Here is a 24,823-nt window from a genome sequence, read left to right on the forward strand (position 1 = left end):
AGTGGCTAGTGAAAGTTTTCATGTAACTGCAGCTGGCTCTGTTCCTGTCTCTGTGCGGCTGTGTAAGTGAATGACCTGGAGAGGCTTGCAGCTTGTCACAGCCTCATACTGTGAGAGGGGGCACAGACTGGTATGCCAGAGGGCTCAACAGTACCCCAGTTCCAGGTCCCACCCAATGACCAGGCCCTGCTAGACAGTGAGTCCATTTCCTTCTTGTCATGCTCTCAGTTACTGACAGAGAAACAGTGATAACAGTAGGGAAGTGAGGACTCATGGATTCTGTCTGTCATTCTCTGTATGATCTTGCCGAAATCACACAACCCTGTACCTCAGTTTACCTACCTATATAATGGAGATATGTTCATAGTGACTTTCCTTTGCTATGTGTTTTCAAGATCCTTCAGTTAAAGGTGTTGCCAAGTATGATAACAGTTACTGGTGAGAATTACTGATCTCTGAACCCATAGCGACAGCTCCATGTGCCTGCAGAAAGTGTTTGTGTCTCCCCTCAGTCATCTGTCTGCAGATCTGTCTGCTATCTACCCAGCTATCCTGGGCATTTACAGGATATCAGACCCTAAGGTGGTCTAGTCATTATCCCTCATTTTCTTCCTAATCAACTACAGTTTTAAATATACACAAATACACAGAGCAGGCGGTTCCTCAGTGACTCAGCAGAGAGCCCAAGAGTTCTCATTTCCCTTTGGGAAGGTCTCTTAATTATTGTTTACTCTTAATGCTGGACAAATAGCATAGAAGCGCAGACAGGTTTGTCTCCAGTTTGTTTACATTCAGATGCTCTCTTCTCCTCTAGAGGGAGAGCAAACCCACTGGGATTTAATAGAGCTAGATTATAAACGGTGCACACCCCTGGGTCCTCTCTTAGTGTGGGATACTGCTGCAGATGCTGGGGTGAGTGAAGTGTGGGATACAGATACCTGAGGGGGATTCCCAGGGACGACACTTCCCTCTCAGGATTCACAAGTACCATCTCTTGCTGGGGAGCTCACCTGCTCGACAAACCCAGAACTATGTGGGCGTGATGGGGTAGAGACTAGGTCTGTGACCCTTTCCACTCTGTACACCAGGGTAGTTCCAGCTGATGACGAGTTTGCTGCAGTGTTATGGGCCAAAATTTCCCACCATTTGGTGCCCTCCCTTGCTGATGGCCTCCAACCCCAAGGTGGCTGCATTTCAGTGGCCCATAGTTTGCCTAGGTCCCACAAAGGCAAGATTCACCTTGGAGTAAGAACTGATTAAAGACCTGAGGAGCCAGCTGTGCATTAATGCACAGACACTGTCCCCTCCTGCTCTTGTATTTCAGACCTTTGGCTGCTAACTGGGGGGCTGTTACCTGACTTTTATCTGCTGGAAAGCATGGAGGTGCTCGCGCTCCTCACTGGAATAGTTATGATTTTTTTTTCAACATGGACAAGACATCTTCTCTCCTAGTTTCATTCAAGAAGTCAGCTGAACTGTTATGTATCAAACGTTCAAAAAACAATTCAGCCAGAAGGGGACACCCAGTGTAGGAAATTTAAGTTCCAACACTTAAAGTTTGGCAAACTTACAAGCATCAGAAAATGAGCTTTTCTAATTCAAGGTGTCAGACAGCCATAACTAAAAGCGGTGCCACCAGGTCCACCTACAAAGGCCAATCCATTTGTGAATCCCATTCAGCTCAGCTTTTTGTTCCAATAATGTATTTGGCAAGGGGTTCCAGTGGCCAAATATGCATTATGTAAATAATTTTATTTTATCAGTATTATATGTTCAGAGTGTTATAAAATTGAATGTTCCTTTGTTCATGTGTTGTGAGAAGGAGTAAATATAAAGGTCTGATCTACTTTCTTTTTCAATAGATTCATAGGGTTCAAGGTCAGAAGGGACCATTAGATCATCCAGTCTGACCTCCTGTAATATACAGACCATTAAATTTCACCCTGTTACCCCTGAATTGAGCCCAGTGACTTCTGTGTGAGTAAGACCTGGTCTTCACTATGATTTTACATCATAGAAACATAAAGTCACAGGGTGAAAAGGGATGATAAACGTCAGCTAGTATAACCCCCTGTGAAGATACAGTATTTGTTGCTTCTGAACCATCAAAGACAGATGGCTATCCAGCCTCCTTTTTATACTCTCCATTGAAGGAGCTTCCACAACCTCCTGAGGCCTATTCTTACAGTTGGGAAGATTTCCATGAGATTTAAATCTGCTCTGCTGGAGTTTGAACCCCCTGCCTCTTGTCCTGAGCTCAGTGGCAAGATAGAACACCTTTTCTCAAGTATTTGAAGACCATTGCCACATCCCTAATCAGTCTCCTCTTTTCTAAATTAAACATCAGCCTTTGATAGTACAGCTTGTATTTCATCCCTTTGATCATCTTTGTCTCTCGCCTCTGGATCCTTTGCAGTTTCTCAACATCCTTTCTATATATTTATAACCAAAACTGTACACAGTACTCCAGCTGAAGCCTAACCAGTGAGGAATAGAGAGGTAATATCACCTTCCATGACTTACATACTATGCCTCTCCTAATGCAACCAGAAATTGCCTTTGTATTTTTTGCTATAGCAAAAAAAAAAAAATCCACACTCTTGAGAGATATAGCTATATCAACCTAACACCAGCATAGACTGCTGCATACTTCTGGTTCCGAATGAGATGTGTGGTAACTCAGGTGTTTGTAACTCTATGGTTCTATTTCAGCTGCTTTTTAACATCCTCCTTTACTCCTAATGAACTGGAAAGTATTTCATCACCTCGTGTTATATGGGCGTCTCATACTGCTTCTTTCCCAGTGCAGAACAAAAATATTTATCGAACAAATCTACCTTTTTTGCAATATTAACAAGATGCCTTTCTCCCTCTAGGAATTGGCCTAAACCTTTTCTAGGATTTTCTAGGATTTAAAAAACTCAATAACCTCCTATTCTGACCCTTAGTCTTTCCAAGCATGGAGCTTTCCCTTATGTCTTTAACATTCCCTATCAATTTTTATAACTTCCAATTTGTATGGCTTGCTATCTGTATTCCCTTTCCCCCCCCATTTGCTATATATTCCTTTCCCCCCACTGATTACTGACTTCCCTCTACCACTGGATGGGATTTTTAGTTAAAGTTGTTCTCCCTCATTGATTATGGAATTGTAGCTTTTTCGCAATCTAATAAACTATTCTCAAAGGACTTCCAAGTTTCATTCCCATTTTGCTGTCTATCTTTTTCCTCCCAAATCATTTTTTTCTGATAATTTCCCTCAAGTTTGGGGGATTAGTCCCATTTCAAACACTAAGTGTCTATAGATATTACTGGTAAGGAACAGTTCTCTGTCTGCCCATTTAAATGTAATCAGTTCCATCTTTTATTTTTCCCTCCTGTATCATATGACCCTGTGTTTGTCCTTCCCTCAACTAAACAGTCCCAGACTTTTCAATCTGTCTGCACATGGCAACCTCCAGCATTTTCACAGCCTATCGTGGAAAGCCCCTTTATAACTGCTATACCCTTTAGAGTAGAGTCTGGATGACCGAAACTGAGCACATCTCATTTCTTCGGCATTCGAATATGTTCTTTCTTTGCTCACTGCTGCGAATAAGCAGGAGTTTCTGTGGAGCTGCCATCAATGATGCTCAGGTCATTTCCCTGAGATGTATTCTAGCTGGGATGTTTCCTCTGGCACATGTCTTGGCAAAAGTTTTTTTTTCCACTCTCAGATTTTGAGCAACCGTGTGAATTGTGAACTCCCTACAGCATGAACTCCCGAGCCTGGCTTTCATTTCATTAAGAAACAATTGGGGATAACCAGTATTGACACTTGTGTTTCCTGCTGGTGTCTATTAAGAGTTCCTAAACCATGATGTGTAGGAATTATTTGATGCATGGACCACCATAAAATATGGAATTAGCATTAGGAGGGTCAGTTGTTCATGATTCATTTATCTGAATAATAGAAACGTCAAATTTCAGTGTGTGAAGAGCGAGCAATCTGCTTCCCCCATAAGAACAGCCTCCAGTAATGCATGTAGTGTCTCATATTCACATTGTCTCTCCATCCAGGTATTTGTACTGCGACCATCACCCTAGAGGCTGGGCACATACAGGAAGTCAGGGGAACTTACGGTACATGCAAGAGACACCGTTCTGCCTCAGAGTTGGACACCTTCTCCCCTACTCCATGTCAGATTCCAACACCACCAACTTCACCAACCCCTCCACCTTCATCCTGCTGGGCATTCCTGGCCTGGAGGTGGCCCATGTCTGGATCTCCATCCCCTTCTGTGCCATGTACGCCATAGCCATGTTGGGGAACTTCACCATCCTGTTCATTGTGAAGATAGAGCTGAACCTCCATGAGCCCATGTACTATTTCCTCTGCATGCTGGCTGTTTCTGACCTGGTCCTGTCTATGTCCATCCTGCCCAAAACACTGACCATCTTCTGGTTCAATTCCAGGGAGATCGATTTCAGTGCCTGCCTCACCCAACTGTACTTCATTCACTGCTTCTTCATGATTGAATCTGGGATTTTTGTGGCCATGGCGTTGGATCGTTACGAGGCCATCTGCCATCCCCTGAGACATTCCACCATCCTGACAAACCCGGTGGTGGTCAAGATTGGCCTCGCTGTGATGCTGCATGGTGGCATAGTTGTACTGCCCTATCTCCTCCTGGCCAGGCAGTGGCCATATTGCAGAACCAACATTATTCCCCAAACGCACTGCGAGCACATGGCCGTCATGAAGCTGGCCTGCACCAACACCCACGTCAGTAGTTACTATGGCCTGTTTGTGGTATTCTGTGTAACTGGTCTGGATGTGGTTTTTATCACCATGTCTTATACCCAGATCCTCAGGGCCATCTTCAGCCTCCCCACAAAGGATGCCAGGCTCAAGACGTTTGAGATCTGCGGCTCTCACCTCTGTGCTATCTCAGCCTTTTACATCCCACGTCTCTTTTCCTCCCTCACATCCCGGTTTGGCCAGAATATGCCCCTGTATTTCCACATTCTCAGCACTAATGTATATCTACTGGTGTCCCCCATGCTAAACCCCATTATCTATGGGATAAAGACCAAAGAGATCTGGGCAGGATCCTCCAACACTTTACTCAGAAAGGCACTAAAGTTTTCTCCTGGTCCTCTGGTTCTCAGACTGAGCTTTGTGGGGAGCTGGCTGGTGACAGGGTGCTGGGCCGTCTTTCCTGAATCGTTGGCTGGCCAAAGAGACATTAAATCCTTTCCTGACCATACTGTGCTGTGTCAGTGTGACAAACCCTTTAACTCATAAGGTTGCCACCTTTCTTATTTCTGGTAACTAGACCGCCTCTGCTCCCCATCTTCCTTCAAGGCCCCACCCACTTCTCCGCCTTTTCTCCTAAGGCTCTGCCCCTGTCCCTCTCTCCTCCCCTGTCACTCTCTATATCATCTCCACCTCTCTCTCACCCTCCCCCACAGCTGGGCTCCCTCTGCTCTGGGGCTGGGACAGGAGCTGCTGCAGCCTGAGAAGGAGTCTTCAGTGAGTGCAGCCGGGTTGCAGTACTGGGACCAACAAGGAGCAGAGAGGGAAGCCAGGAAGCCGTATAAAAGCAGCTGAGGGTTGGGAGCAAGGTTGTGTTATAGGTGGGTGAGGTTCTGCATCATACAGCTTGTGGGCCCTAAAGCTCAGCTACAAAGTTCTAAGGCCAGAGACAATTGGGTGGTTTATTTCCTTAGCTTTCAGTTCCCCTTTGTTCCTCCCAGCTGGGAGCCTGTAGCCGGCAGGGTACTGGCAATGGGGATGGGCTGGGAGCCCTTTGCCCTGAGCTTGGCCTTGGGGGCATAGCAAGAGATCAGGTTGGTATCTAGGTGAACAACAGCTGAGAGAGGCAGAAGGATCAGCCCCTTCATTAGCTGGGAAGCTGGGATGCTGGGCAGAGGCCGGGGTGGCTTTGATAGCTCACCGGGAGTGAGATAAACAGCCCACCTGCCATTAGCTGGGTATTTACACATGTACACAGCCCCCCATCTGGAGCTACAGGGCACCCATTATTTAGGGGCTGAAGCTGAACAGTGAAGCTGAGTCTAACATACGCTCTGCATGACGCTTTTTCTCGAATTCCTTTCGCTAGGCTGCTAGGCAGCGTCATCCCCATGTCAAGGAGGGACTGAGCCATGCAGAGGTAAAGTGATTTGCCCAAGGCCACACAATGGGTCGGTGGCAGAGCTGGGAATAGAAACCAAGAGCCCTGACCCCTGAGCACCGCTGCTCTGGCCACTCACGGGCACTGCTCCACTGATACCAGTACATAACCAATAATCTTCAGACACAAAGATGATACAGGGGCGTTGCCCGGGTCCGAGCAGGGCAGCAGCTGGAACACGAGAGCCACTGGAGGAAGGGAAGAGCCGATACAAATGTGTTTTGCTGCAGGGAGCTTCTCCTTGTGCAAAGAAAAGAGGAAAGAGTTCTTTGAAAGTGAGAGGTGGACGCCCGGGAATGCAGCTGTTTCCTCCAAGCGACGCCAGCCAGCACCCTTGGAACTGAACATCCTCAACTTGTGTTTGACTAAAGCATCTTCCAGAAATGCTTCCAGGGGCTAGATCCACAAAGGCACCTGGGTAAATACTGAACTTAGGCGCCGCTGCCTTTCTCAAACCCCGGCTCATCCGCTGCCTGACCCTGCAGGAGCCTCAGGTTCCACCAGAGGCCAAATCCATTATGACTTCTGGATGCAGCCTTGCAGGCTGGAAATGCATGTGTCTACATGCACGTGCGTCCATGTGTCTGTGTGTTTTTCACATGCATCCATGATGTGTGTGGATGTGTGTCCCTGCATGTGCACACCCACAATGTCCCATAGCCCGGCGGTTTAGCACCCTCACCTGGAGTGTGAGAGACCCAGATTCAAAGCCCTGTGCCACTTAAGGTTTATTTCTATAAAGTAGAAGAGCTCCAGACGGACAGACTGAGAGCTCCACACCGAACAGCCATTTGCCTGGTGCTCAGGGCACTCCTGGGGGATGTGGAGACCTGTGTTTAAGTCCCTGTTTGAAGTCAGATAGATCAAAGATTTTGGATCTGGGTGTCCCATGTCTCTCTCGGGTCTCTCATGAGAAAATGGTGATCTGTCCTAGGCATCCCGCTCCAGGAGAGGGCTCACAGATGACAATCCCACATGAAAATATGCCTCTGTGGTAAATGTGGGGGGAGGGTAGCACCCTTTTATGGACACCCAGCCAGTCAGTTAGCAATAAAAATCCTTCTTAGTAGCTGTACACTATTGCCTTACCTGTAAAGGTTAAGAAGTCTAACTGAAATGCTTAGGTAAGAGGAAGTGAGTGGGCACCTGGCCAAAAGAGTCAATGGGAAGGGTAGAAACTTTCAAATTGGAAAAAAAAAAAAAAACTTCTGCTCTGTCATCTGTTTTTTGGTTTGTTCTCTCGCCTGGAGAGACCATCCCAGAGGTATGCTGTAAGAAGCTTGGGCCAGGCATGAAAATTCCTCAGCATTCCTACCTAGAATTATTCATTTGAAACTACAAATATGTAAGTAGCACAAAATGTTTTGTTAGATGTGATCAGGATTCTCTCTTTATTTTGGGCTTGTTGAGTCCTCTGTGCTAAACAAAGGTGCTTTTTCCGTTTTGTAATCTTTAAGTTGAACCCCAGAGAAGCAATTTCTGGGGTTTAGTCTTTTCCAGTTGCTCTTTAACATCTAGCAACATCCTTGATTTTCCAGGTGTGTTTTCTTTCTTCTTTTTTTTCAATAAAAATCATCTTTTTAAGAACATGATTTGATTCCTGTGTCTTAAAAAGAAGAGGGTGTCTGTGCACATTATTCAGTTATCTACTAGCAGGAACAAAGGGTTTCAGATTCAGCGGGTGGCAAGAGCTGGTTCTTTTCCTCGATTCTTTTCTCGACTCTTCCCTAGAGGAGGGGTGAAGGAGCTGAGGATGTCTCACAGGAAGGAATTCCCAAGGGAGCCTTCCTGGGTTCTAAGGAGGTGTTGCATTTGGGTGGTGGCAGAAACACGACCCAGGGCAAGGGAGAATCTGTAACCTTGGGAGTTTAATACAAGCCTGGAGTGGCAAGGTATTTTAAGGTCTTTTGCGGGCCCCCACCTTCTGCACTCTAAGTGCCTGAGTGGGGAATCAGCCTTGACTGCCCCCATCTCCATCCCATCAGCCAAGCCCCTAGAAGCCCAAATCAGAGGGAGTTAGGTGCTTAAGGACCATGTATGGACTTTGGAGACCACAATGGCTGAATTGGAGGAGCTAAGGGAGACAAGAGAGCTACATAGATGAGACTTCCCGGGACAGAGCAGAATGGTCCCACCCCTGGTCTGACAGCCTCTGTGATGCTGAGGAGGATGAAAGTCTTAGGGAAGGAAAACATCAAATTGGAGCAGTTGGGACCCTCCTTCTAGATGATGCCTTGGGACCCTCTCATACTGAGGATAACTCTCTGGAGGAGGCAACTCCAATTATTAGGGAGAAACGGTTAATAGTTATGGGGGATTCAATCATTAGAAACATAAAAGCGGCAAAGAGTCCTGTGGCACCTTATAGACTAACAGACGTATGGGAGCATAAGCTTTCATGGGTGAATAACCACTTCGTCAGATGCATGTAGTGGAAATTTCCAGAGGCAGGTATAAATATTAGCTTGCGTATTTATACCTGCTTCTGGAAATTTCCACTACATGTGTCCGACGAAGTGGGTATTCACCCACCAAAACTTATGCTCCAATACGTCTGTTAGTCTATAAGGTGCCACAGGCTCTTTGCCGCTTTTACAGATCCAGACTAACACGGCTACCCCTCTGATATTAGAGACATAGATAGCTGGGTTTGCAATGACCAGAAGAACTGCATGGTAACTTACCAACCAGGTCCAAAGTTTGTGGACCTCTTCAGACATTGACTTATGTGCAGTTCTGGGAAGGAGCTGGTAGTCGTGGTATATGTAGTGGTAGTCGTGGTATATGTATGCACAGGAGAGAGGTTGTGGAAGCCACATTTAGGCCTTTTCTTGGCCTGGCTGCCTCCCTAGTATATCCTCAGGCCTTTGCTGCAAGGCCTCAGCCTGGGAGGTCGCCAGGCCAGAGCTCCCCAGCTTGGTTTGCTCTTCCCCAGCACTGCTCTGTCCAAGGTTCCCCTGTCTCTCCCAGGCAGCTAGGTCCTTCTTGATCCACTGCTGCAGCAAGACTCACTTCCTTTTCCCCAGGAGCCCTTCTTATACTTGTCCTGCTGGGCCCTGATTGCCTGCCTCAAGCCCGCTCGTGATTGACTCCCCGGGGCAGCCCTTTCCCAGGGCTGTTTTTAACCCCATCCAAACTGGAGCAGGGTGACTACCCTGCTCCACACCCCCCCCCCACTCAAAATACCATGCCCTGGGGTAGGGGAGTCCTCTACCCTGTGCAATCCGGAGATGTCTCACCAGCCACCCTCACGTCTCTTCATTTTCCTTCAACTTCAGGGTCAGGTCTTCCTTCTCCTTGTGGAATTTCTGCAGCTCCACCTCTGCTGTCTAGTGGGCCTGTCCCACAGCCGTCAGCCACGTCCATTGGCTAACATCCTCCTGACCCTGTAATGTCAGGGTCTTGGTTCCCATTGTAGGCTGCTCCCTCACAGCCTGGGTCCCAACCTCTCACTGGGCCCACTCCGTCTCAGTCCCCTTTTCTGCCACCTCATGCTGGTGGCTCTCAGGCAGGTCTACCGCCTTCACTGCCATGTTGACGTCGCTCATCTTTGACACTTCTTGGTCCCCAGGCACCTCCTTCTTCGGCTGCCCTCCCCAGAAGGGGCAGTGCCCTTTAATATGGCCCCACTCGTGGCAGCCAAAGCAGACTCCCTGCCTCTCTGCTGCCTTGGGCCCCTTCTCACTGGGCTTCAACTGGACCCTCCACCTGGGGCCTGGGCACTCCCACTGTAGGTGTCCATGTTGCCCACAGGCCCAACAGGTCTGTTGTCCCTTGGGTTTCCTCACCCAGCAGGCATTCCCAGGGCCATGTCCCTTCCCCTTCTCTGGGTGAGGCTCCTTGCCCCCATCCCAGTAGGGACAATTCCTCCTTAAATGTCCACACCTCCTGCAGGAGTAACAAGCTCTATACTCCGCCACTGGCCTCCTGGCCCTGCTGCAGGGCTTTTCTCTTGGATTCCTTCATCAGGAGTCTTACAAGGGCCTGCTGTTCATAGAGCAGCTGCCCCATTTGTTCATGCAGGGCCCAATACATCTCCCATTGTCCCTCCTGGCTCTCCTGGGTCACCTGTAGCGGGGTCTCTAGTCTTCCCCACTGCTCACAAGTCCCCTTTCACTGGGGCACTGATGCTGGAGTCCAGCCAGGGATGGAATAAGAGCCCTCCATGAAAAAAAAACATCTACATAGGCCCCTGGTTGCCTCTCCTTGCCCCAAGATGCCAGAACATTTTTGTATCAGAGCTGAGGGGGTCTAATATTTATTTATTTTTCTTTCTTTTACATAGGAATTAGATACAGTTCTCCAGTCAGATAATTGGTAAGTTATCTGTGAAAAAAATAGTTTTTAGTGCCTAAGTAGCCCCTTGAATCATGTTTAAAGTTGTCACCCCTACCAAAACCTTAAATGGGGGGTGGGGGGAGGAGGGACAAGGAGATGATCCAGCACATGACATGGGGAGGAGAGGAGAGGAGCAAGCAACCAGGCCAGGGCCTTGGAGGGGAAGAGGCAGAGCAGGGCGGGGCCTTGTTGGAAGAGGTGGGGCAAGGGGGGAGGCTTGGGGGTCCAATACAAGCAATTAAAAAGGTGTCAACTCAATGAGTTGTACATAGACCTATTCCCCAGTTTGTCACCCTGACAGTACACAGTAAGGTCAGGAAGGGGATTAATGTCTTTCTGACTGTCAAGTCAGGGATTCAAGGAGGAGGGCCCAGCATCATGTCAAAAGCCAGCTGTCCATGGAGCTCCAGGAGTAAACTTTAGGTCCCTTTATGAGTAAAGAGCCACAGCAGCCTGTCCCGGATCTGTTTGGTCCTCACATAAAAAATGACAGGGTTTTGCATGGGGGGCACCAGGAGGCACATATTGGTAAAGAGAACATTTAAATGCAGGTCCATATTGTGGCCAATCTGGTACATGAGGACGGAGAACAGACCTGAGATATAAAAGGCTAAAATGGCACAGAGGTGGGAGGCACAGGTCTGAAAAGTCTTGAGCCGGGCATCCTTTGTGGGGAGGCTGAAGATGGCCTGAGGAACTGGATATAGGACACAGCGATAAAAAACACATCCAGACTGATCACCAAGATTGCCATTAAAGAGGCCGTAATAACTATTGATGTGAATGTCTGCACAGGCCAGATTCACCATAGCTATGTGCTCACAGTAGGAGTGGGGGACGATGTTGGTTCTGCAATATGGCAACTGCCTTGCCAGCAAGGGACAGGGCATTACAAGCATGCAGCCACGCATCACCACAGCCAAGCTGATCTTGGCCACAATGGGGTTTCTCAGGATGATGGAATGTCTCAGAGGATCACAGATGGCCACATAGTGGTCAAAAGCCATAGCCATGTCCAAAAAGCAGTGAATGAAGAACATCTCGGTGAGGCAGGCATTGAAATCTACCTCCCTGGAATTAAACCAGAGGATGCTCAGTGCTTTGGAAAGGGTGCAAGTGCACAGGACCAGGTCAGTGACGGCCAGCATACAGAGGAAATAGTACATGGGCCCATGAAGGCTTGGCTCCATCTTCACAATGAACAGGATGGTGAAGTTCCCCCAGATGGCTATCACATACATGGAGCAGAAGTCTACTGGGGAAGACTCTTTTGAATAAGTACTGTTGTCCCTTAAAAGTAAGGCAAAGCAGGCCAAGAATTGGGATGCAATGGGATGGTGAAAAAACAATTTGCCTAATCTATGACAGAGAACCGTCTAGGGGGCCCTGTGTTCTTGCCATCACTAGAGCTAGATCTGCCACTATTGTTGCTATGGGGGTGTAGCTTTACTATTTTTTCTAAAATCCACTCTCAATCTCCTGAAGCATTTAATATGGGCCAGATCAGGCTACTGTATGTGGGATTCCCCTTTTCCAGCACTCCCTGTTGTTCTAATGATTCAATTCTTTTCTGCGTATTCAAGTCTTATTTCCTGAAGTGCTGCAATGTCAACACTGAGTTTGTACAGCTCACGGTCTATCGAAGTTAACTTCCGTATGCTGCTTGTGTATTGTATGTCATCATTCTCTGTCAGTGCCGGACACATGGTCCTGACATTCCAGCTGTCAAGCCGGAAAGTTCATGGTTTCTTATTTTTGCCAGGTGCAAGGTTTCCATCCATCATTGAACTTTTGGTTTAGCCCGCACACCCCATGAGGCATGGTGGTTCAGCACCTAACTGTCCGGGGGCTGCTCGGGTATGTGGTGGGTGATGGCTGACAAATGGAGTGCAGTGGTTCCTCCCACCATTGAAGGTAACCCTTGGTGCCCTACTCTATGCCAATCAAGTGAGAACTTATAACCCGTAACTGCCACCTTCCATGTTGTATCCATGCTGCCAGCAAGGATGGAGTGTCCTCTCCATGTGATGTGGCACAATAGCCTGGGCAGTTAATATGAGGGTGCTATTTTACCTATGTGTGAGCGTGCCCCTCTTGACTTCACTGGTTTGGATCGAAGGAAGGATGGAGTTGATACATTTTGAACCAGCTGTGCTGCAGGAGTTGCCAGTGCAGAGGAGTCTTCCATTTGTCTGCCTTTCAGGGCTCCACTCCTAGATTAGTGATCAGCCATACCTGCAGGACCCAATCTGTCCTTTATGGATGTTGTAGGCAAAGCACCGAATGAATCTGCTCACCTGCCCTTTTGATGACATTTCCTCCATCAAGAGTTCCACTTTTCTCCTCAGGCACTTATTATGCTTATGTTCCTGGAAAAAGCAGGTTTTCAATTCCGACCTGACTTGACAATGCCATAGTTAAGGATCACAAAAAGGAGGTTATTAAGAATCTAAAGAACAAAAGAAATCCTACAAAAGTTTGGGGCCAATTCCTAGAAGGAGAAAGAAAACTTGTTAATGTTGCAGAAAAGGTGGAAAAGGTTCAAGAAATAGTTTTGTTCTGCATTTGGAAAGGAGCAGTTTGAGGTACTCATATCACATGAGTTTATGTAATCCTTTCAAGTCCATTAGCTGTCAAGGAAGATGCTAAACAGAATCTACAGTAGAAACTTGGAGTTGTGAACACCAGAGTTACAAACTGACCAATCAACCACACACCTCACTCAGAACCAGAAATAAGCAATCAGGCAGCAGCAGAGCCTAAATAAATAAATACAAATAAAGGACATTTCTGTGTTAAATGAGAAGTATTAAAAATAAAGGGAAAGATTAAAAAAAGATTTGACAAGGTTAGGAAATAATGAAAAAGCTTGTATGGAATTAGTTCAGAAAAATTCTAGGAATATAATTAATGCCAGGAAACAATAAGGTTTATGGAAAACTGGTCTTGTCAAATAAACCCAATTTCATGCTTCAGTGAGAGTCCACATTTGGATAGTCAAGGGAGTTGAAATAAAATCTGATTTCTCTACACATAAAATGCTCCAGCAGCGCTGCCATAGCACTTCAATGTAGACATTACTTAAGCCAATGGCAGGGCGTTCTCCCATCAGAGTAGGTAACCCACTCCCCTGAAAGGCTGATGGAAGAATTCTTCCAATGACCTCATGCTGTCTACACCCGGGTTAGGTTGATATAGCGACATCTCTCAGGGGGGTGGATTTTTTTGCAACTGGAAAAAAAGAAAATGCAATTATGGATTGCATTAACAAAGGCATAGCATGGAGGTCATGGGAGGCAATAGTATTTCTCTACTCAGTGCTCATTAGGCCTCAGCTGGAGAAGGATGTAGAAAAACTGAAAATGGTCTAGAGCTAAGAGACAAAGGTGATCCAAGGGATGGAATGCAGGCCATATGAGCAAAGCCTGAAGGAAATGGATATGTTTAATTTGGAAAAGAGCAGGCTGAGGAGGGACATGACAATGGTCTTCAGATACTTGAAGGGCTGACATAAAAATGGAGAAAAGTTGTTCTGTCTTACCGCAGCCAGTGGAACAAGAGCCAATGTGTTCAAACTCCAGCGTAGCAGATTGAGATGAAATCTCAGGAAAAACTTCCTCAGTGTAAGAACAGGCGGAAAATGGAACAGACGCCTTGGGAGACCGTGGAAGCACCTTAGCTGGAGGTTTTCCAAAAAAAGTTGGACAGTCATCTGTCTAGGATGGTTTAAATGCAAAAAATCCTGCATCTGGGCAGGGGGTCATACTAGAAGATGATATAAAATATTTGTGTAGACCAGGTCTTAATCACACACTAGTTATGAAGCTCAATACAGGGGTAAATGAGTGAAATGTAATGGTGTGTGTTATACAGGACGCCAGACTGTATGATCTAATGCTCCCCTCTGACCTTGAACCCTATGAGTCTATTGATAAAAAAAGTAAATCAGGTCCTAGCCCCCCTTTGCAATAGCTACAGATGAAGGTCAAACCATGCTTGCCAGCTACAGAGTGTTAGTAATTTGAATACAGGTGGACACAGCACCTCTGTTCAGTTCGGAGAGGAAAATTTGTTCAGCCTCATTCCAGTAGTTAAAAGCTCAAGTGCTCTGCATGGGAGAACATCATAAATATAAAGGGAAGGGTAAACACCTTTAAAATCCCTCCTGGCCAGAGGAAAAATCCTCTCACCTGTAAAGGGGTAAGAAGCTAAAGGTAACCTCGCTGGCACCTGACCAAAATGACCAATGAGGAGACAAGATACTTTCAAAAGCTGGGAGGAGGAAGAGAAACAAAGGGTCTGTGGCTGTCTGTATGCTGCTTTTGCCGGAGACAGAACAGGCATGGAGTCTTAGAACTTTTAGTAAGTAATCTAGCTAGATATGTGTTAGATTATGATTTCTTTAAATGGCTGAGAAAATAGCTGTGCTGAATAGAATGACTATCCCTGTCTGTGTGTCTTTTTTGTAACTTAAGGTTTTGCCTAGAGGGATTCTCTATGTTTTGAATCTAATTCCCTTGTAAGGTATCTACCATCCTGATTTTACAGAGGTGATTCCTTTACTTGTATTAAAAGTCTTCTTGTAAGAAAACTGAATGCTTTTTCATTGTTCTAAAATCCAAGAGTTTGGGTCTGTGGTCACCTATGCAAATTGGTGAGGATTTTTACCAAACCTTCCCCAGGAAGTGGGGTGCAACGGTTGGGAGGATTTTTTGGGGGGAAGACATGTCCAAACTACGTTTCCCAGTAAACCCAGTTAAACTTTGGTGGTGGCAGTGGAAATTCCAAGGGCAAAGGGTAAAATTAATTTGTACCTTGGGGAAGTTTTAACCTAAGCTGGTAAAAGTAAGCTTAGGAGGTTTTCATGCAGGTCCCCACATCTGTACCCTAGAGTTCAGAGTGGGGGAGGAACCTTGACAGAGAAATACTCCAGATTAGCCCAATGAGCAGGCAGAGAGTTCAGTTATAGGAATTCAAGCAGCCTGACACTGGGGCCATGCTGGAAAGTCTGACTGAGCCTGAAACATTAATTTTCAATTCCACCAGGGAGAGACTGGGAGGAAACGAACAGAGAGGGCAAGAACAAATCCAATGGAAACACTAATCCAGTCTCCATCCTGTCTACAGGGCGCCCCTTTTCCCATGGCACCTTTGGGGGGAAGACGAGGCCACTATCCCCAGGAACATTTGATTAGATTAGTTGCTTTTACTAAGTCCGTTCCCCAGAAGTAACCCCAGTGACTGTGATTTGTTGGCAGGTATCTGAGTGGGAACAGAAGTGGACACCTGCAGTTGATGCTTCCCAGGAATGGGGAGTTCACAAACTCCAGTAAGTTCTGAAAACCTCAGATTCACCATGAGGGGATCGTGCAGACTCAGGCTCTGCTCATCCAGCCTTTCCACTGCATCCTCAAAATGAACAGTCTCTGCCAGAGCAGGAGTCTATTTCCCTTTTGGTGTGACACACAGACCATGGTTATGGCAGGAAAGTCAGGATTCCTGGGTTCTGCCTGTCATCCTGCCACTCAATCTCTGTGTGACCTCGACCAAGTCATGTCTCTCCATGCCTCAGTTTACCTATCTGTATAATGGGGATATGTTCAAAGTGACTTTCCTTTGCTAGGGGTTTTCAAGATTCTTCAATGAAAGGTGCTGCACAATAGGATGATAGTTACTGATGAGAACTACTGATCTCTGATCCTTTAGCGACCACCGCGTGTGTCTTCAGAAAGTGCTTGTGTCTCCCCTCAGGCATCTTTCTCCAGATCTGTCTGTTTACTATCGATCCAGCCATCCTGGGCACTTGCAGGGTATAAGACCCTATGGGGTAGGGCTAGGGCTCCTCAGTGAAATTCATTGGAACAATCAGAAAAAAAAAATAACTCGGGGAAGACATATTTTCTCCTAGTTTCCTGAGAAAAGTCAGCTGGACGGTTATTCTGAAAACTTTAAAAAAACAATTCTGCTGGAAGCACACATGCAGCTTGGGAAATATCAGTCCAAATGCCTAAAATTTGGCAAACTTATAAGCAACTGAAAATATGGTCTTCTTATTGAAGGGGTTAGACAGTCTTAACTAAAAGTCATGCCACCAGCACCACGTACAATGTCCAAACTGTTTGTGTATCTCATTAAGCTGAGCTCTTCGCTCTAATAATGTCAGTGGCAATAAGTTCCACAGGTCAAATATGCATTATGTTAACAAGTTTCTTTTATCATGTGTTATATGTTCAGACTTGAAATGTAACCGAATAGAATTGGAACACATTCCCTCTTCTCCTGCCCCCTGTGGTAAGACAGAACAACTTTCTTCCAGCTCTTTATGGCAGCCTTTTGAAGTATCTGAAGACTGCTATCATGTCCCCACTTAATCTCCTCTTTTCCAAACTAAACATAACCAGTTCTCTCTGTCGTTGATCATATGGCTTGTATTCCAGCACTTTGTCATCTTTGTCACGAGAAGGTAGATGGAAGAGTTTTTACGCCCACCTAGCGATCACCTCTTGGGGAAGTGGGTTACCTATGCTAATGGAAGAAACCCTGCCTTCGGTGTCAGTCGTGTCTACACAAAAGTCATGTCATGTCAGGTCATGGACATAAGTCAGCAGTGTGCCCTTGTTGCCAAGAAGGCTAAAGGCATATTGAGCTGCATTAGTAGAAGCAGGGGAGGGATAGAAGGGGGGAGGGATAGTTCAGTGGTTTGAGCACTGGCCTGCTAAACCCAGGCTTGTGAGTTCAATCCTGGAGGGGGCCATTTAGGGATCTGGGGCAAACAGTGGGGACTGGTCCTGCTTTGAGCAGGGGGTTGGACTAGATGACCTCCTGAGGTCCCTTCCAACTCTGATATTCTATGATTCTATGAAGCATTGCCAGTAGATCGAAGCAAGTGATTATTCCCCTCTATTCAGCCCTGGTGAGGCCACATCTGGAGTATTGCATCCAGTTTTGGACCCTGCACTACAGAAGGGATGTGAACAAATTGGAGACAGTCCATCGGAAGGCAACAAAAATGATTAGAGGGTTGGGGCACATGATTTACAAGGAGAAGCTGAAGGAACTGGGGTTATTTGGTCTGTAGAAGAGAAGAGTGAGGGAAGGATTTGATAGCAGCCTTCAACTACCTGAAGGGGGGTTCCAAACAGGATGGCGCTAGGCTGTTCTGAATGGTGGCAGATGACAGAACAAGAAGCAATGATGTCAAGTTGCTGTGGGGGAGGTCTAGGTTGGATATTAGGAAAAACTATTTCACTGGGAGGGTGTTCAAGTACTGGGATGGGTTACCTAGGGTAGTGGTGGAATCTCTAGCATTAGAGGTTTATAAGGCACAGCTCGAGAAAGTCCCGGCTGGGATGATTTAGGTAGAGTTGGTCCTGCTTCGAGCACTAGTTGGACAAGATGATACCATTTGATAGATATATTGCTGTGACACTATGTACCCCAAAACAACATATTGGCACCTCCATATTAACCACTGTTATGTAATTGCAACAATTCATGTACAAAATATGTCCTATGAGGTGTCAATGGAAAAGTTATGGTTTGCTGAATATGACCATCATATTTGTATGCATGTCTCATTTTGGGATTTGAAATGACCTATGTACCTACATTTCAAATGTGTTTGTTCCTGTGGTCATTCCCAAAATGTAGTTTATATTCAGTAGAGCCAGCACACTGTGAATGGACTATTCAAATTCATGCCCCATTAATGAGCACAATGGGCCATGGACCAGAATATGACTCACTTCTATGACTCACTGAAGCATGCAAGAGCACGTAACCAACTCAGATGATTCTGGACTCAATCTTGTGCCTGTACGTTTCCACTAACTGCTGTGGGCTTTATTTTGAAAAACGAGATTCCATCCACCTGGCAGAAGCTATAAAAGGGAAAGTGACATCACCACTTGGTCTCACTCCCTGTCCCCCACAACTGAACACCTGAAAGCATGGCTAGAGGGAAAAGACTGTGACCGGGCAGGTGGTCCCAGGCTGGAAAGAAGAAATCCCGGCCCATGTATGGAGGATTGGGGAACTGTTTCTACCATCAGGGTGAGACACTCATTGATTCAAATCCTGTCTAGTTTATAGAACTCAGTTTGCAATTTTGCTTTATTTCTTAGGTAATCTTCTTTGAAACACTTATTACTTGTAGTTAATAAATCTGTTTTATTTTTTTAACCTAAACCAGTGTGTTGTTTGAAGTATAAAGGGAAATCTGCTCAGGATCAGGGGCTGGTGATTTGTCCTCTCCACAATGAGGAAGGGGCAGATGAGTAATAAACTTACCATTCAGGCTTATGAGCAGGACAAGACAGTCAGCTCTGTGTCCTAGGCTGGTGAACTGGGGGTACTTGACTGGAGCTTTGCTACAGTGGGTTCACGGGTTGCTGGTGAAAGCATTCATGTAACTCAACTGGGTGTGTCCCTGCCTGTGAACGTTTTTGTAAGTGCAGGACCTGTAGGTGACTGAAGCTTCTCATAGCCTGAGAGGGGAGGGGGCCCAGACTGATATGCTAGAGGGATCAGCAGTGCAGATTGCATCCTGAGGAAGTCCATCACAGTGGCATTACAAGCAGTGTGAAATGCACACCTTGTTGTTCTGAGTTAAATTTGAACTTCATACACTTGTGCAGAGTTGTTAAGCGTGGTGGCTGGAGATCAAATAGGTCACCATTGTTTTTATTTTCTGTTTCCTTATTTCAGAAAGGGAAGTAGGGACAGAAAAAGCAACAAAATGAGAGAAAGCAGCAAACAATTTCAAAACTGGAGCTATTCAAATTGCAGGCAGCAGAAAAAGAAAAAGCACATAGGTGAATTTTTAAGCTAAAGAAGACAGAGACTGCCAGAGAGGAGGCTGAAAAGAGTAGGTCTAGGGAACCAAAATAACAAGAAATTAAGGAGAAAGAGGGAGCACAGAAACACCTGTTGGACTTCCTGGACAAGCAGAACCAGAACCCTCCACAAATTTCCACCTCTCCAAAAATCCACAAATTGGAACAGTTGTGTCCTGCATACAATGAGGCCATTGATATTGCTGAATAATTCACTATCTTTGAGAGGCTATGTGTGATTCCTGATGACCAGAAGATGAACACTTTAGTTGCAAAGTTAACTGGTAAAGTTCTGTATACACTCAATAAAATGCCAATTGAGAATGCTTTAGAGTATTGTAAATTCAAAGAAATTATTTTGGAACAATTTCAGATTACCCCTGAAACATAAGGAGTGAAATCTGGGTATCTTAAGAGGGGTGCTGATATGAGTACTGTGGAATATGGTAAAAAAAGAGAAAGATTTAATGGGAAAGCGGGTAAGGGGTAAAGATGTTACAAGCTTTGAAGGAATGTTTGACGTTTTTTCCTAATATCCAAACTAGAATTCTCCCACTGCCACAAGTGATTCCCACAAGTGATTCCCACAAGTGATTCTGGGAAGGGGCCCACAAGTGATTCCCACAAGTGATTCAGGGAAGGGGGCCCAGCACCATATCACCAGCCAGCTCTACACAGAGCTCAGCCTGAGACCCCAATCACGAGGAGAAAACTTTTAGGTCCCTTTATGAGGAAAGAGCCGGAGCAGCCTTTCCCGGATCTGTTTGGTCCTCACACCATAGATGATAGGGTGTAACAAGGGGGGCACCAAAAGGTACACATTGTCCATGAGAATGAGGAAATGCAAGGGCACATTGTGGCCAAACCGATGTGTGATGGAAGAGAAGAAATCTGGAATGTAAAAAACCAAGATGGCACAAAGGTGGGAGCCGCAGGTCCCAAAAGTCTTGAGTCGGGCATCCTTTGTGGGGAGGCTGAAGATGGCCCTGAGGATCTGGATATATGACACGGTGATAAAAAAAAACATCCAGACAGATCACAGAGAATAGAATAAAGAGGCCATAATAACTACTGAGGCGGGTGTCGGCACAGGCCAAATTCACCACAGCTATGTGCTCACAGTATGAGTGGGGGATGATGTTGGTTCTACAGTATGGCCAACACCTTGCCAGGAAGGGATAGGGGAATGCAAGTATGCTACTGCGCAGCACCATGGCCAGGCCAATCTTGGCCACAACAGAATTTGTGAGGATGGTAGAATGTCTCAGGGGATGGCAGATGGCCACGTAGCGATCCAAAGCCATGGCCACTAAGATCCCAGACTCCATTGCTGAGAAACAGTGAATGAAGTACATCTGGGTGAGGCAGGCACTGAAATCTATCTCAGTGGAATTGAACCAGAAGATGTTCAACATTTTTGGCATGGTGGACGTAGACAGGACCAGGTCGGTAACAGACAGCATGCAGAGGAAATAATAGATGGGCCCATGGAGGCTCGGCTCTATCTTCACGATGAACAAGATGCTGACGTTTCCCAAGATGGCTATGGTGTATATGGTGCAGAAGGGGATGGAGATCCAGACATGAGCAGCCTCCAGGCCAGGAATGCCCATCAAGATGAAGGTGGAGGGATTTGTGAAGTCAGTTGTGTTGGAATCTGACATGGAGTAGGGGAGAAGGTGTCCAACTCTGAGGCAGAATGGTGTCTCCCACATACACTGTAGTTTCCCGTCACTTCTTGTATGTCCCCAGGGTGCAGGGTGATGGTCGCTTTACAAATGCCTAGATGGAGAGACAATGTTAATATGAGACACTACATACACTAGCGGAGACTGTTCTTGTGAGTGAAGTAGATTGGTTGCTCTTCATACACAGAGAAATGACATTCTTATTATTTAAATAAATGAATTTTGAACAACTGACCCTTCTTATGCCAATTCAATATATGATGATGCTCCATGCATCAATAATTCTTACATGTCTTAGTGGGGGAAACCTTAAGAGGCATCAACAGGAAACACGAGTGTGAATATTGGTTATCAATCATTGTTCCTTAACACAATGAAAGCCAGGCTAGAGAATCCATGTAGGGAGTTCCCATTTGTCATCTGGTTGCTTAAAATATAAGAGTAGAGAAAACCCCAAACCTTGGAAACATCCCAACTAGAAAACACCTCAGAGAAAGGGCCTGGGCATCACTGATAACAGCTCCGGAGAAACACCCGCTCCTTCACAGCAGTGGCCAAAATAAAAACAATATCTGGATGCCTTCAGAATGCAATGGAAACTAATCTGCTTTGGATATGTGCTCAGTTTTGGTTACCTGGCCTCTATAAATGATCTAGCAAATAAAAAGGGGATTCCAAGACAGGCTCTGAGAATGGGGAGGCTGCCATATGTGGACAGACTGAAAAGTCTGAGGCTGTTTAGAGAAGAGACAAACAAGGGGAACATATAATAGAGGACAGCAAAATAAAGAACGGAACTGATTACATTCAAATGGAGAAACAGAGAAGAACACCAAACCAGTACTTTCTATAGACACTTAGTGCTTTTAAAGTGCTAATTCCCCAAAGCTGAGGAAAACTCTCATCAAAACTGATTGGAAGGAAATAATTAGACAAAAAATGTGAATGCAAATTGAGAGTGTTTTTAAAAAGAGATCATGAGATAGCAAGAAAGGCATGATTGCTCCGTCAAGATGCTGAAAACCTTTGGCTAAAAAGCAGGTCCAGTTGCAAAGTGAAGGCAGTAATTAGGGTGGGGAAGATATATGTATATCAATGGGAAAAAGGGAAAATAGCCAGCAACTCATAACAGAAGTTATGAAAACTGATAAGGGACACTGAAGACATCAGGGGAAAATCCAAAGTTGGCAGGCTGAGGATTACAAAAAAGGAGGTTATTAAGTATATTAAGAACAAAAGGAATCCTAGAAAAGTTTTAAGGAAATTCCTCTGTTACATGTAAAGTATTAAAAAAAATTAAGGTACTATTTAAAAAAAAAGATTTGCGAAGGTTAGGAAGCAATGGAAAAGCTGGTATGGAATTAGTTCAAGAAAAAAAAATTGATAATATAAGAAATGCCATTCAACAACACTGTTTATGCAAACCCAGTCTCATCAAATAAACCTGATTTCCTCCCTTTAATAGATTACACATTTGACTGAGCAAGGGAACCATGCAGATGTAATCAGCTTTGATTTTCCTGAGGCATTTGATATATCAGGGAAAACTCTGAGATAAGATAATTAACACTCTACAATATCAGTTGTGCACAAATAAAATAGACTAAAACTGTTGAACTGACAGATCTCAGAAATCAATTGTTAATCGGCTATTGCCAGTGAACGGGTCTGTTTCTAGTGGCATTCTGAAGGGATCAGTTCTAGACCCAATGCTAGGCAGTATTTTCATCAATGATCTGAGAGGACACAGAAAATCACTGCAGATAAAATTTTCAGATGACCCAAAGATTGGCAGAGTGGTGAAAATGAGGAGGACAGGGCAGGCATACCGACTGATCTGGAACATTGGTAAGAGTGTCCCATGCAAACAAAATGTTTTAATACAGTCAGATGCAAATGTATCCTCTCATAACAGGAAATGCAGGCCTGACCCGCAGTCTTGGACACTGTATTATGCAATGCAAGGATCCTGAACAGGATTTAGACGTCATTGTGTAAAACCAGCTCTTTGTGAGCTCCCAGTGTGATGCTGTGGCCAAAAGGGCTGATATGATCCTTGGATGCATAAACAGGGGAGGGTGAGTTGGAGCAGGAGAAGGATTTTACCTCTGTACATGGCATTGGTGAAACCATATGCATCAATTTCTGAGGTCCACATTTTAAAAGGATGTTGAAAAATTGGAGAGGGTGCCGAAAAGAGCCACAAAAATGATTGGAGGCTGGAGAAAAAGCTGGACCATGAAAAACTTGAAGGATTTCATCTATTTAACTTATCAAAAAAACTGATCAAGCGGACACTTTCATGGCGAGATAACTGTGGGTACTGATGCACTCTGTAATCTAGAGGAGAAAGGCAAAGCAAGGCCCAAGGGGTAGAAGCAGAACGCAGACAAATTCCAGCTGGAAATAATGACCAAATGTTCAGCACTGAGGGTAGTTAACTGCTGGAACAAACTGTGAAGGGAAGTGGTGGATTCTCCAACTCTCCATGTTGGCAGATCCAGACTGAATTTTTTTGCAAAATCTGCCTGCAGGCTTGTCTACAATTAAAACGCTATAGCAGAGCTGACTTAGTGTTTCTGTGTAGACACTACTTACACTAAAGGCAGGACTCTTTCCAGCAGCATAGGTAATCCACCTCCCCAAGAAGTGCTAGCTAGGTGGACGGAAGAATTCTTAAGTCTACCTCTTCATGTCTACACCGGGGTTAGATTGATGTTTCTCTCAGGTGTTTGACTTTTTGAGAGGAGGGATAGCTCAGTAGTGTGAGCCTTGGCCTGCTAAACCCAGGGTTGTGAGTTCAATCCTTGAGGGGGCCATTTAGGGATCTGGGGAAAAAATTGGGGATTGGTCCTGCTTTGAGCAGCAGGTTGGACTAGATGACCTCCAGAGGTCACTTCCAAATCTGCTAGTCTATTTTTTTTTGTTGGTTTGTTTCAAAATAGGCAAATGCAACATTAGGTTGTATTAGCAGAGGCATGGCATTCAAGTCGCGGTATGTGATAGTATTTCTCTACAAAGCACTGGTTTGGCCTTAGCTGGAGTACTGTGTCCAATTATGGTCACCAATGGATGGAAAGGATCCAGAGGTGAGTGACAAAATGACTAAAGGGATAGAACACAAGCCATACGACCAAAGGCTGAAGGAATGGGGTATGTTCAGTTTGGAAAAGAGGATATTAAGGGGGGGCATGATAGCGTTCTTCAAATACTTGAAAGGCTGCCATTAAGAGGTGGAGGAAAGCTGTTCTGTCTTACCAGAGGACAGGAAAAGAGGCAGTGTGTTCAAACTTCCAGCATAACAGAATTAAATTAAATTTCAGGAAAAACTTCCTAACTGTAAGAAGAGGAGGACTGTGGAACTGTGGATATCCCTTAGTCTTCAATGACTTAGACACACTTTAATAGGAAGACCTCATTTTCAGTTGCTTGGAAGTTTGCCAAATTGTAGGTGTTTGGACTGAAATTTCCCATGCTGGGGTTCTGCTTCCGGCTGAATTGTCTTTGAAAGTTTATGGCATAACAGTTCAGCCAATTTCTTCAATGAAGCTTGGAGAAAATATGTCTTACCCATGTTGAAAAATTCTGTATAATTGTTCAGTGAGGAGCCCTAGCAGCTCCATGCATTCCAGCTGATAACATTCAGGTAACAGCCCCCAATTCACAGTCAGACCCTTAAGTGGAAGAGGTGTTGACAGTGTCTGTGCATTAACACACAGATGGCTCCTGAACTCTTTACTGAGTTCATATTCCACAGGGAGTTTTGCCTTAGTGGGGTCTGAGC

The 24,823-nt window shown here is 45.4% G+C and overlaps 3 pseudogenes across 3 annotated transcripts in view; 1 reads left to right on the forward strand and 2 right to left on the reverse strand.

Annotated features, from left to right (window-relative positions):
• Nucleotides 1-24,823, reverse strand: part of LOC311514588 (olfactory receptor 52R1-like) — a 272,348-nt pseudogene that overhangs the window by 180,199 nt on the left and 67,326 nt on the right. The gene's annotated exons all lie outside the window — the stretch shown is intronic.
• Nucleotides 4,127-5,205, forward strand: LOC311512960 (olfactory receptor 52R1-like; annotated as a pseudogene). Its single transcript has one exon. The product of its transcript is annotated as an olfactory receptor 52R1-like (transcript).
• Nucleotides 10,937-21,015, reverse strand: LOC311514626 (olfactory receptor 52B2-like; annotated as a pseudogene). The gene is made up of 2 exons: nt 20,881-21,015; nt 10,937-11,731 (listed from the first exon to the last, which is right to left on the reverse strand). The product of its transcript is annotated as an olfactory receptor 52B2-like (transcript).

This window comes from Lepidochelys olivacea, assembly GCF_965140295.1.
Source record: "Lepidochelys olivacea isolate rLepOli2 genome assembly, chromosome: 1".
Taxonomy (NCBI): Eukaryota; Metazoa; Chordata; order Testudines; family Cheloniidae; genus Lepidochelys; species Lepidochelys olivacea.